General features: G+C 39.6%; 1 long non-coding RNA gene across 1 annotated transcript in view; it reads left to right on the forward strand.

Annotated features, from left to right (window-relative positions):
* Positions 1–10,775, forward strand: part of LOC103581899 — an 18,279-nt gene extending 7,504 nt beyond the window's left edge. The window contains exons 2-3 of the long non-coding RNA XR_549703.1: positions 550–674; positions 10,669–10,775. This is a non-coding gene — a long non-coding RNA (uncharacterized LOC103581899). The remainder of the gene's footprint in view (positions 1–549; positions 675–10,668) is intronic.
* Positions 10,776–13,270: the final 2,495 nt, after the last annotated feature.

Genomic DNA, 13,270 nt, shown 5'->3' on the forward strand with positions numbered 1-13,270 from the left:
TGTGATCCCGTTACCGGTCAGTAAAAAAGACAAAAAGGAAAAAAAAAAAAAACTAAGAAAAGAGCATTGACACACTACTGTTAACTAATCCACAGACTTTATTCAGATTTTTTCAGTTTTTCCACCAAAGTCCTTTTTCTATTCCAGAATACCACATTGCTTTTAGGAGTAACTATTTTGGCCAGAAAAATCATAGGATCTTTCTAACTTGTTTCAATTCAATTTAAGTACTTTAAACTATTTTGGGAAGTGTATGTTGATGATTTGTACTAAAACAAGTATTCACGGAGAGCCTGCCGTGTATAAGACATCATATTTTTTCTTTGTAATCTAACAAGAGGTGAATTATTCTTCCTTTAGCAATTGTAATTTAGTTGGAAATAGATTGTACGCAAAGAGAAATAATTATCTATGCTTTGAATGAGAGTTCAAAGTGGAAGAAGTGTTTCAAAGAGGAGCATATTGAAAGGATTGATGATAAAGCTGTTTTGAGTTCCGGCAGCTGAGAAGCATCCGACATTCTGTTTGAAAGGCCCTCTTTTCCCCTAGGAGTGGATCTGATTTCTCTGCGTCAGATGAAGCTTCAGAGACCACTGAGTATGTTAACAGATGTCAAGCATTTCTTATCATCTGGAGGAAATGTCAACGAGAAAAATGACGAGGGAGTAACACTGGTAAGTTCACATATTTGACGCAGAATTGTTTAAATAGAGAATTTAACTGGATTTCTAAAACTTAAAATTGGAAATAACCTTTTAATAATGTTTTTCTTTCCTGATTATAAAAGTAATACATATTTTATGTAGAAATTATGGAAAACACTTAAATATTCAAAGAAGAACATCAAAAATGCATATGCCACCACCCAGAGAAAGCCAATATGTGTATGTCAGTATGTTTTCCTCAAGCCTTCTGTGTATGTTTTTGGTGCATTACTTTGTCAATGTGATTTTTGCAATGTCACTTATAGGAAAATACTTTTGTTTTAATTTTAAGCTAAAGAAACTATGGGTTACTTTGGTAAATGACATTCTAAATCCAGGCAAACAACTATCATTACTTTTTTTTATTACTGTCAGGCACTGTGGCAGTAAATAAAAAACAGATGAATTAAATTTGCGTCAATTTGAATATAATTGTAATGTCTAATCATCAAAATAATAATATTTTCCCCATTTGACCCATAAAATTTGCCTGGACTGGGCCTGCTTATGTTAAAATTAATTACAATGGAAATAAATGTATTAAGACATGGGGGAACAGTGAGAGAAAGTAAATATGAACCCAGAAGGAAGTATGGAACTCTGAAGGTGTGTCGCATAGAAATGGTGGAATCAGTGATTCAATTTCTTCCATGAAAAAATGTCGTGTGAGGCTGAACACCCTGACCAGGAAAGTGACTTAACTAAATGGCAAGAGTTTTGTCATCTGGAAAGTTTTTATAAGATCCGTTTTAGATTTCTTAAATACAGATTAAGCAGCTTGAGACCTACAGATGGAATTCTCTTCCTAAATAGTGAATTTGAAGGAGAAAAGCTAGAAGACCATAATTGTAAATTTTTATCATTTTATAGTTTTCTGAAGTTTATAAAAAATTAAATGTATTTAAATTCTAAATTTTGTCTTCCAAAATCAATATTCATAAATTTATAAATTTCAGAAGATTATAAAAAATATAACTCTTAAGTGGTAAGAAAGGAAAACTATGTATGCTTTTAGAGTGTATGGAAGAATAACATTCAAATTTCAAAGCATCCTAATTAACTTATTGAAGAAATATTACTGACCACTTGCTATGGACAAAATAATAGTTCTTAAAAGTACAAAAATCCTTTTGTCATGGATTCACATTTCAGTGAGGAAAATGGGTAATACACACTATAAATGAACTAGATATATTGTAGTAATAAATGCAAAGGAGAAAATAAGAAAACACGACATGGGCGTGTCGGATGTGTTGCTGCCACGTTGGATAGGCAGACGAGTAAGGTCTAACAGACAAGGATGGCTTCGAGTAATGACTGAGTAAAGAAGAGAGAGCCTTCCAGGCTGAGCAGTGAAAAGCGCAGAGGCCCTGAGGCAGAGGTGCGCGGAGTGAGCTTGAGAAACAGCAAGGAGGTCCTCATGGCCGAAGCAGAGTCAGAGAGGCAGCTGGGACCAGATGACACAGGGCTTTATGGGCCTGTGTGAGGACTAGGGCTGTTACTCTGAGACGGGAAGGCATTGGAGATTTCTGAAGAGAGGAGGGATGTGATCCTACTTTCATTTTAAAAGGGTCACTCACTCTGCTGTTGTGTTAAGAATGGACGGTAAAAGGGCAAAGGTGAGGCTGGGAGCGCAGGTAGGAGGCTCTTTCAGTATCCTAGGCAGTCGGTGACGTGGCTCAGACACTTTTCTATCGGTGGCAGAAGTGGAGGTGGTGAGGTGTGGCTGAATTCAGGCTAAATTAATAAAAGATCCAATGGGACTGCCTGGTGCATGTGTGGTGTGAGATAAAGAGAAGACTTCAGAATGACTCCATGTGCTTTTAGCCTAAACCCCCAGTGTGGTGGCGTTGTCCTCAAATGAGACAGAGAAGGCTGAGGACAAAATGGACTTGGTTCAGGGAGCCTCAGACCAGCTTAGTTTTAAGTACCTCTTTGCCATCTTAATGGAGCAGTCGAGTTAGTGGTTCGATATTGGAGCCTGGAATTCAGTAGATGTCTAGATCGGAGAAAGAATTTTGGGAACATGAGCATTTAACCGATGTTGAAAGCCTTGATGACAGATGAAATCACCAATTCAACATGTGAGCGATAAAGGATTTGGGGCTAAACCATGAAGATGAGGAGAAGAGAGGATCCAGAAATGAGAAGAGACAGAGCAGGTGCTGAGGTAGATGGAGAACCTACCTCAATGAGATGTCCTAGAGCCAACTGATGAAAGTGTGACCAGAGGACAGGCTATGGACTGGAACATACTGCTGAGAGGTCAGGTAAACAGAGACTGCGAATTGGCTGGTGGACTCGGTAACGTGCAGGTCTCTGGTTTTCTCGTGGAGGACAGTATCAGGGACTGGTAGAGTAAAAAGTCAGATTGGAGAGAGCTATTTAATTAAGAATTAATTTATTGCATGTAGTAAGTTAATGTCTAACACATAATAGGAACACTTAACACATAATTGAGCCTTTGTGGCGTTTTTTTTTGTATGATATTTGTAAGATATTACAACTTTTTATTTTAAAAAATCACTGCTAAATAAAAGAACATACACACTTTAGTCAAGAAGCTATTGAAATAATCAATACAAAGCAGTAAATTGCTATCATTTTCAGCCATCTTAAATTTTGATATTCCTTGTGACTTTTTTACCAAACAGAGAACATAAACGTTGTAAGTAATTGTTCTGTAATATCTAAATCTTGTGGTGATCATCTTCAAGCTTTTTACAAGAAAGTGACAATGATGGAAGGGCTAAGAATTCTACCTAGAAGATCACAGCATTTAACACGTAGCAGTTTAGTTTGATTCTTGTGCCTGAATCAGTGAGTCTATTTACGTTAATGACAATCATTCCCTGACATTTTCTTTTCTGTAAGTGCTTCTGTCTGTTGTTGGCAATAATGATTAGAAGGCACTTTGATCACAGATCGATTTCCATATCCTGAGTTGGAATGTCGTGGTTCAAAATTAGCCAGAACTTCTTACACTGTTATAATGTTATGTGCAAAAGAGTTGAAAATACCAGCAGAAGACTCAGTGGGAATAAACTTGTAGCAGGTGTTTTTTATGTCACATTTTCCTCCTTTAACGGAATATATATTAAAGAAGCAAATACAATACAGTTCTTTATAAAAACCTTTTAATTTGCATTAATATTCTTAAAAGTAAGTAAAAGCTCCAGAGAAGGATACAATTTATAAAAATGCCATGTTACGGAGCAAACGGAAATGAACTCCTGAGTTTGAGTGTACAGATAACTCTGAAAATGTTACCATAATACATAGCATATATGTTGTGAAGATACTGTTTAGTCACAGAATTTGCTGTATCACATCTGGCCATGAGACTCAGTTACTTGGTTTTTTAGGAAAGAATTATTCATGAGATGCAAATATCAAGCAATTTTATTCTTGCCTCCCTTATTTCCGTAGTGCTTGTTCATTCCCTTAATTCTGAATGAAAATTTAGCCAGTACTATCAATTTTCTGGTCATTTTTAAGGAATAAACTTTTATGATCATTTCATGTCACAAACATAGCGTCAATTTAGAGATCATAATGTCCAGTTTAATATGATCATGAAAATGCTCAGCTTAGGTCAGGGGTTATTGATGTATTTATGCCATATTCTCCTGTGACCATCTGGTATAGTCCATGGATCAGAATAATATTTTAAATGGAATATAAAATAGTTCATAGAATTACAGAGGAAGAGAATTATGCTGAAACCTACAACTCAATATAAAAATTAAATTTGTGATGCAAAATCCATGTGCTTCTTTATCAATGCGCTAAGCAACAGATCTGATAATTACCATGATTTTAAGGAAGCGTTAGTGGTGAACATGAATGATATTTTGGGATATATGCTACCATAGTAATGCGAAGGAAAATACCGTGATTTCTTCCCATGGTAGCATCATGGGTGGGCTGTCTATGTCCATCATTGGAGAATTTGCTAAGTTTCAGTTAGGGGTTAGGAGAAATTAAAACTAACCATTTTCTCACCCATGTTTGCAAACTCCCTGAATTCCATCCATAGATCCAGAAGGGCTAATGAGCCCACATATTAAGGACACTGAATTCAGTTAAACATGAAACCCACCAGCTCATTGCCGCACCACGGTGGGAAATCCATAGAAAGGAGAGTGGATGTGGTCAACTCTCTCCCCTCCTGACAGTCCCCTTTGTCCCTCACTCCCTCGTTAAGCTCCTCTGAAGTTGGGGAGGGGGCAGATTGACGAGAGGGGAGGAAATGAGAGCAGGAATATTTTACTTGACCTTACATGAGATGGCATCACACTCTCTGGGCAAGAAGCTGGACTGCTCTTCATGTGAGGATTGGGGGTTCTTCAGACACCACCCACCACCCTCATCACTGGGAAGCTCTAGCCCACCCAGACCAAGTGGTGCAGAGCTTCCAAAGGGTCCTGTGCACTTTCGAGCTCTTGGGAGTTAGAGGACACTCCGGATTCTCTCTGTGGACCCCTGCTTGCTCCTTCAGGCATCCCCCTGGAGTAGAACTGGAAATGACCACTCTCCATAGGAAAACTACCACATGTTCTTTCCTCTGTGAACTCATGGGTAAAGGTGGATCCTGCTGTAGCAACAACTTGTCTCATTGCACACGAAAGCAGACAGCCAGTGCAGCGCCTCCCAGGCAGGAAGCCCACCAGTGCACGGAGCCTCCACCAAACCCAGCAGCAGGTGGGCCCTCTCTGGGCCGTGGCTAAAGCCTTGCTCTGACCTAGAGTGAAGGGGGAAGTCACGTCTGCACCACCACACACACCCCACACCACCACACACCACCACACAGACACACCACACACACCACACACACACCACACACCACACACACACCACACACACCACACACCACCACACACACCACACACTACCGCACACCAAACACGCACCACACACCACCAAACACCACCACACATGCCCCCCCCACACCACACATGCAGCACACACCACCACACACTACCGCACACACACCACATACCACACACCACACACCACCACACACACACCACACACCACCGCACACCACCACAAACCCCCCCACACACCACACATCACCACACACCACACACCACATACCACACACCACCACACACCACCACCCACACACCACACACACACACACCCCACACCACCACACATCACCACACAGACACACCACACACACACCACACACCACCACACACACCACACACACACACCACACACCACCACACACACCACACACACACACCACACACCACCACACACACCACACACTACTGCGCACCACACGTGCACCACACACCACCACCCACACACCACACACACACCACACACACACACACACCACACCACCACACATCACCACACAGACACACCACACACACACCACACACCACACACACACACACACACACACACACACATGCAGCACACACCACCACACACTACCGCACACACACCACATACCACACACCACACACCACCACACACACCACACACTACCACGCACCACACACGCACCACACACCACCACACAGCACCGCACATGCCACCCACACACACCACACATGCAGCACATACCACCACACATCACCACACAGACACACCACACACACACCACACACCACCACACACACCACACATCACCACACAGACACACCACACACACACCACACACCACCACACACACACACCACACACCACACACACACACCACACACCACCACACACACCACACACCACTACACACACCACACACACACACCACACATCACCACACACACCACACACTACTGCGCACCACACATGCACCACACACCACCACCCACACACCACCACACACACCACACACACACCACACACCACACACACACCACACACCACCACACACACACCACACACCACCGCACACCACCACACACCCCCCCACACACCACACATCACCACACACCACACACCACATACCACACACCACCACCCACACACCACAAACCACCACACACACACCACACACCACCACACACACACCACACACCACATACCACACACCACCACCCACACACCACAAACCACCACACACACACCACACACCACCACACACCACTTCAAACAAACCACACACCACATACTACACACCGCACACCACACACCACCACACACAAACCACAGGCACAGCACACACACATACCACACACCACCACACACAAACCACAGGCACAGCACACACACATCACACACCACCACACACACACCATACCACACACCACCACACACACAGCACACACACAGCACACACCCACACCACACACCACCACACAGCACCACACATACCACACACACCACACAGCACTACACACACACCAGCACACTCACAGCACATACACCACACACACAGCGCCACACATCACACAGCCCACACCATACACACACACCACACACACAGCGCCACACATCACACAGCCCACACCATACACACACACCACACACACAGCACATACACCACACACACAGCGCCACACATCACACAGCCCACACCATACACACACACCACACACACAGCGCCACACATCACACAGCCCACACCATACACACACAGCACACACACACCACATACACCACACACACATCACACGCACACACCACACACACCACGGGGAAGGAAGGTGGATTCCTGTCATGTATGTATGTGCTCTACAAAAATGCCCAACCTTTCCTTTCTCATTATAGCTCTAATTTCTGACCTAGTGTGCCCGCAGTCTGGAGGTAGAGTCGTCTGAGCAGCGTTTGGACATGGAGAACTATTTTAAGATTCACATGTGCAGTCTCACGTTGGATATGAAATCCATTATCTTCATAGTTCAGTCAAAACTGAAATAGTAAAGCTCCTCTGTTAGCATTATGACACAAATATAGATGAGGGAAGAACTGAAATTATTGCTCAGAAATCCAGACTGATCCTAGAAGGTATTTGAATGGCTGTTCCTCAAGATTGATCTACATTTACTCCTAACATAGATTTCATCAAAATATGCCATTAGAGTATCCCCGCTGGAGTGAGACTCTGCTGTTCTTTTATGTCTGGAAAACACCAGGACCTGGTGATGGCTTTGCAAAGTATACCTGGAGGCAATCAGCCACGTTCAGCAAACAAGGTGCTGGTGGTGTATCCAGGGAGGACTGAAGCGTGTGTGCAAATCCTGTGCATCTTCCAGAGACTAACATTCTAGTACATGATTAGTATGTTGGGGTGGGTGAGGGGGTGAGGGGCGTGGTGGTTTACAGGAAGAAGAAATGTTTTATATTAAAATGCATAAGGGGTGGGATTAACACTTCTTGCGATGTATTAGAAGCATCAATATTGCGGTGTTAGCCAGTGGCCTGGCCACCTCTGGTGTCCACTCTCCTCCTCCTGGTGCTGGAGGGTGCACAAGAACGTGGCCTCAGATCTCAGTGGCCACATTTCCTTACTGGCCCAAGGAACGTTACCTGCATTCTCTAACCCACAGAGTTTCCATCCACAAAATCAGGGTGATAACCATATCACAGGTTGTAAAGACTAGGAGAAATAACTTATAACTTTTATATATAATGTTTGTGAAACCGTTATAACGTCTTGTCCTGTGTGGTAAGTGATTTCCAAATTGCAGTAATTTTCCATGAGAACTGTGCTTCTGAATATGCTGCTGCTAGTTTGGCTCAGAAATGATAACTGGGTGGGCTGGTCCGGTGGCGCACTGGAGAGTGCGCTGCTTGGGAGCGCAGAGGTGCTCCCACCGAGGGTTCGGATCCCATGTGGAGATCGGTTCCCGCTCACTGGCTGAGCGCGGTGCAGGTGCAACACCGAGGGTTGCCATCCCGTTGCCGGTCCCCGGTATGGGCGCGACACCGAGGGTTGTGATCCCGTTACCGGTCAGTATAAAAGACAAAAAGGAAAAAAAAAAAAGAGAAATGATAACTGGGTTTCTCACAAGACCCCTTAAAATAGCAGGAGAGGAATATCCTAAGATACGATGATGCTAGGCACTTTCAAATTTGGGTGTCTGATATCTCCGAGTCATAGCCAGGACAAGTAGTAGAAGTATAAACTACATTTCATAAAACAGACTTTTTTTTAAACTTTGTTTAACGTGTTCCTAGTGATGAAAAACTATACCTTATGGATCTAATGATTTGCTTATGAACTCAGAAGTTGAATGCCAGTAGAATCAAGGTAAAGTCTTAGCTCCTGATATTATATTTTATGAAATTCTGTGAAAGTGATTATGTGAAGTGAAAGTGTTCAATTAGGGTATTGCGTGCTTCTGTTTGTTTTGAGATTACCTAGAATTAAATTTGCAGCCTCCACAGATGTCATTGGGAGCCAGTGCTTTGAAGAGCTTTGCTAGTACATGAGCCAGGACTATCGGCGTTCTTCTCTCTTCCTTCTAGGCTGTGCAGGAGATGACTGGCTGGGAACTGGACTAAGTTCTAAATAGCAGAATGCAATGTTTGCTGGATGCAAAGTAAATCTACTCCTAGAGGGGATGGCCCTGTAAACTTGACCTCATTAGTATCAGTTGGCAACCAACTCATGGAACCATTCTTGATTTAGTTTTATAGATTCAGTTTGATACTAAAAATAAAACTCTTCTGAGATCCAGGTATTATTGCATATAGCACAGAATAAACTGCCAATCATTGACTATTAAATAGTCTTTAAATAATGTAGAATAAATTTAGAAGCAGGTGAAAGATTAGTTCTCTAGAAGAACAAGTATATAAAATCCTTTTTCTTAAAATACCTATAGATATATTATACTTAAGATCATTTGTTAGAATATTAATGATTAATGAGATGAGTGCTGTATGTAACAAAGCGTGGGAAGATTGATGTGAAATTTAGTGTCTTAATGTTTATGCCTTAAATTAGATGAATATGTTTGCTATTCTAATGTATTCGAAAGTACAAAAAATAAACATGTAAGTATACACTGTAGATTAAAGAGCATAATTAAGTCTGAAGGTAAAAAAGCAAATGTTTTTGCTGAGTTTTATAAAAATATGTCCATTAAATTTGCCTTTTTGACTTTACAATAATTTTGTCTTTATCATTTCTGTAAACAGAAAAGAAGAGAGCTACCAAATTCCATGCCACCAAATCTAGAACAAGCCATTAATTTTACTGGTTTTAATTTATTTTTTTCTTTCTTGATATTTTCTTCTACTTAATTATTATGTTTGTGAAATAAATCATGTCGTTACTTAGTAACCTAATTTAAGTCAGGTTTGATGATGGTTTCCTTAGGAATAAAGTCTGCTGCCTTAGAAACAGGAATTCCCTCATCTGAAAAATGTGAAAAATTCTCCAAACCCTGACCTCATCATTACAGTTCCTATGACCTCATTTCTAAACGTCCGATTCCATTAAGAAACTAAATGGAAGAATGTTAAAGTGGTAACTACATAGTCATTTAAAGCCTGCCAGGATGAATCAATCCTTTCTAGTGTTCCTGTGCCTTTGTATATAAGCATCGCGATGATCGTGTTTCCTGTTTCAAGTTATGCCTTTGAAGTCCCCTCCTACAGCACCAAGGACAGGGCCTGGAATATTAGAGCTAGTCAGTAAATCTTTGACCTTTGGGCAAGAAGTGGTAAACTATTGACTTATAACATTTTGTATTTTTCAATATTCAGATTGTAGTGGGAAGGAGAACTTGGAGGGAATAGAAATTACATGGAAAAGTGCACATTATCAGAGTCGGAAGGAAAATAATAAAGTCATAAACTTGCTTTCAAAGAATGATAATATCCTCATATACCAAATAAATAAAATTGCATGTATGTTTTTTGGTTTTATGGTCTCTGTATTTTAGATCCAATATTTTATTAAATGGGTCTCTTTTAAACCACTGAGTAAACTGTATTGGTGTTACTACTTTTTTTAAAACAAATTAAATAATGAAGTACCTCTTCATTGCAGTTGCACATGGCGTGTGCAAGTGGCTACAAAGAGGTGGCATCTGTTATCCTGGAGCACGGCGGGGACATCAATACAGCAGATGACCAGGAATGCACGCCCCTCCACCTGGCAGCCAAGTATGGCCAGGTAAAGGGATCTTCTCAGTTATCTTCAAAAATCATTTTATAAACCATGAATAACTTAATATTTAATTTTGATTTTATTTCAAATCATGTACTAATCATTATGTAATTTGACTTTTAATGTCATTATCTTACTAAATAAATGTTGTGTTTTATGGTTAAAGAAAAATAACCATAAAGGGCACTTAAAATGTACATTTCTTCCCAACTCTATATTGTAGTAAAAATCATTGAAGAAATCATCAAAACCTATTAACGTGCTTTATAGTGTGAAGCTAATACTTTTTCTTCATATTACATGGGTTTTTATAAGTTTATAATTTCACAAGGCTGTAATAATTAAGCTTTCTACAGATAGTAGATGTAAGGCAAAATTATATTTTATGTTTTGTTTTTCTCTATTAATTGTTTTTCACTTTAATGAATGAAGGATAAGTAACACGTTTCTCTCTCTGAATTGAATTTTGGCTGTAGCTAAAATATCTTGAGTTACTGTTGCACGAATTAATTTCTCATTGTGCACCATCACATTGGAAAGAAGAAATGAATTCTATCTTTTAGATAATTTACGTAGGTGAATGTGACAGAGCAGTGTTCATAATAAATCATTAATACACAGATCTAGTTTTAAAAATATAAGTAGTATTTTGTGTTAGTGAAATTTTTAGTAGTAATAGTTTTACATGTCCACAGATTTAAGCTAAACTTGTTGATTTTAAAATATTAGTTTGAGGCAACAATCACATCCAGGAAACTTATAGTAAATGAGATCTCTTAGACACTAACCGATATACAAAATATTTATCCTACAATTTGAGTAGTACAACTGTCGTGAGAATCGAAAGCATATGCATTTCAAGCATTTTAGAAAAAGCATATTGCTTGGAAAAGGTCTTTCAAAATAACAAGAACATCATTTGCTTTAACATTTCCTGTAGAAAAAGATTCAGTGGTTCAATAAATGTACTTAAGCAATTAGATACCTTCTAACTGTGCTTCAAGGAAATAATTCCATCTCCTTATTTGTTATTGGTCAGTTCCAGCTTTTTCTGTTTCTTCTTGATTCAGTCGTGATTGGTTGGACATTTTTTGGAATTTATCAATGTCTCCTTATTCAATTTATTCAGTATTATTGGTCATAATATCCCCTTATGATCCTTTTTATTTCTGAGGAATCCATTGAGATGTCTCCTTTCCACGTTCTCGAGTTGCGTGTTATTTCTAGGATTTATTGTTGTAACTAACATGGAGAAGCAGGAAGAAAAGTCTAAGTTGATTTGTTTAAAACAACTACTTCTGGTTCTAAAAATGCTTATTTCTTACAGCCTTCTAAAGCTTGATAAAGAGTGATGAAGTTAATTTAAGATTAATTTTTTCATGAAACCCAGCTGAGAGGCAGAGATGAAGTGGGAATGCATTTATGTAACTGTTCCGTTGTAAAGTATCTGCTGTGATCTTTGGTTCTGAGTGTTGAGGAATTTTTCCTGACTCACATTTTAAAGAACATCTAGATGTTTCTTTTCTACTTCCTGGGAGCTATAATGATTCAGCAGAAAGAATTAGTGGCTATCAGAAATTTTTTCTGCCCTCAGGCAATAGATGATCTTTTTCTCAGAAATGCACAGACACAAAGAATTTTCCCACAATTTCAGAGGTTGAGAGTCCTCTCTGAAAACTAGGCATAGATATTCCAGAGGTCCATAAGTAACCATACTGTGCAGAAATGGAAACTTCTACCCAGGAAATTATGTTTTGAAAATGCCTGTAATAGAGATTTATTATATAATAAGCATTAAAAAACAAGATCAGCATCAGATAAAATGTGTGTCATGAAGAGAGACATGTCCTATATGGCCATGGCAAAATAAAAGAAAGAATATATTAAACTAATAAAGCAGGTTGTCTACTTGGTAAATGATCTGTGGTTGATTTGTGCGATGAAAGTAGATTTTTAAAAATGTTAATTCATAGTTATATTTAACAATTAAAAAATCATTAAATGATTAACGTATATGCCATGTATGATTCTTGTCACACCTCAGTGACAAAAGGAACATAACCCAAATCTAATTGCCACTTCCTTCAGAAACATTCCTGGAGATTCCTGTCCCTCAAGTCATAAGACAGAGGAATCACTGATTAATAAGGCAGAAAAAATTAGTAGCTATCAGTGTAACATACGTTTACCTGTCACGTTCCAAAAATTTCTCAAACTTTTTTATTATATTATTTTTTAAATTTTCATTATTTATTATTATCATATTCATTATTACAAATTGTGTTTTGTCTTTATGCCTTTACCTGACCCATCTGTGCTTTCGATCTAGAGAAACACAACCATGAACTTACACAGGAAAAACAGTTCAGAAGCTGCAAGTGTTCTGTAAGATGTAAAGTAATTAGGATTAATTATTACTACTTCTCCAGTGTGCCAGCTCTATTTCCAACACTCATCATTTGTTAATAAGTGAATTAAGAAA

This window comes from Galeopterus variegatus, unplaced genomic scaffold (genome assembly GCF_000696425.1).
Source record: "Galeopterus variegatus unplaced genomic scaffold, G_variegatus-3.0.2 Scaffold14211, whole genome shotgun sequence".
NCBI classification, from domain to species: domain Eukaryota; kingdom Metazoa; phylum Chordata; class Mammalia; order Dermoptera; family Cynocephalidae; genus Galeopterus; species Galeopterus variegatus.